The sequence below is a fragment of the Buceros rhinoceros genome, unplaced genomic scaffold (genome assembly GCF_000710305.1).
Source record: "Buceros rhinoceros silvestris isolate BGI_N320 unplaced genomic scaffold, ASM71030v1 scaffold35187, whole genome shotgun sequence".
In the NCBI taxonomy this organism is placed as follows: domain Eukaryota; kingdom Metazoa; phylum Chordata; class Aves; order Bucerotiformes; family Bucerotidae; genus Buceros; species Buceros rhinoceros.
In genome coordinates, this window is record NW_010422268.1 from 23302 (window position 1) to 24934 (window position 1633).

A 1633-nucleotide genomic window follows, 5' to 3' on the forward strand; every position below is an offset into this window, starting at 1 on the left:
GTCGCATCTCCAGAGCCAGCCACGGGGCTGCTCCCAGGGGAAGCGCAGTCAGGTCCGTACACAGCCCACGCAGCACGGCTGGAGCTGGGCTACTTGGCTGGTGCTTAGCTTGCAATCCACGGGCACTTTAAAGGAAAAATATGAGGTTGGGACACGGCGCAGATGTTTGTGGCATATTTTAGAGTGCAGCACAAGTGGGGTGAAAATGAAATACAGTCAGAGAGGCTGAAGGAAGACGATGCAGTGATGTAAGTCAACCCAGAAGTCTTGTTCCTGCCTCAAAAGGGGACAGCTGTCTTGCAGAGACCTACTACACCCATAAGGGTCCTGAACTCTTCAGAAAATCGCCCTTCTTTTCAGGAAGGGTGGGCTCGGCCTGCCCTGGAGAAGCTGCCCTGACTCAGCAGAGGTGCTGTCAGTTGGGCAGAGGCTCATCAAAACCTGGTGCTGCTGGGGAAATCCCTGCCAGCCACCACACATGGCCCTGCGGCTCAGCCTGACATCCTTCCCGGCTTGTCCTTTCACAGCCCGCATTCCCCCAGACTGCTATGGAAACAGGGTGCCAGTGGGCTGTTACCACCCCTGTGCAGGAGGGTGCCACCATGGGAGGGGGCGAGGTGGGGGGACACACACTGCCCACCAGCTCAGGGCTGCTGGGAGAGCCATCAGCCATGGCCTACAGATGTCTGGCACGCCTGGCAGGGTGGCTGCCACCTCCAGCATGCTGTGGAGCACCCAGCTATGGGAGATGTATCTTCTTGTCTGGGAAGGCATAGAAGATGATGGGGCTTTAGCACGGGAGTTCTTTGAGGTCCTGACCCAAAGGAGCAGTGCTTCCCGCTGTGCCCATTCCCTGCTCTCAAACCACGGTGTTTGAAGAGGTAATTACCTAAACTGCAGTGACAGTAATGAGGAGGTGCAAGGGCCACAGGCCAGCACACGTCAGCTGGCTGCTTTGGAGTCAAGCGAGAGACGCAGCTACCCCTGGAATATAGGCAGGGCACTGGGGGCCAGTGCAGGGCCTCTCCTCCTTAAAACACCCATTGCTTTCCGAAGGCACTGCCATAGCTTGCTGGAGCTATTTTAGGAATGCTGCTTGGTCTGTGTAAGGGTCTAGAGGTAGGGAGGCCCTGCATGGTGTGGGTTCAGCATGTCGCCTCTCTCGGGGCTCAGGGACAGTATGCCATTGCACGTGGTGGACTGGTATGCCTCTGGAGAGCCAACGACCCAGCTGGCAGCTGGGTCCCTGTTGGGAAAAAGGGAATGTCTGTGCTTTGCTTGCAGTGCTCTCTCGGGGAAGATTTCACAGTTGGTCAATCATTTCATCAGCCTCTGACCGGGGGGAAAAGGCATGCAGCTTAACTCAGAGTCTGTGCTCTCCCTTTAATGACATCAGTGCAGCAAAGATCTGCACACATATATATTTCAGCAACCCAAAACTTTGCATATTTAACATAATATTTGCACGTACACAGTTTTATTTCCTTGATGCCTTCAATGCTGTGCTCAGAGGTGCCGTACCAAAGGACTTTTACATTTTTTTTTCTAAAAAACCGCTCCTTTCCCAGTGGGCTGCTGCTTTCTTCCCCTGAAAGCCTGGCCCCCGGCAAGCCTCGGCGGGGGGGCCGGGGTC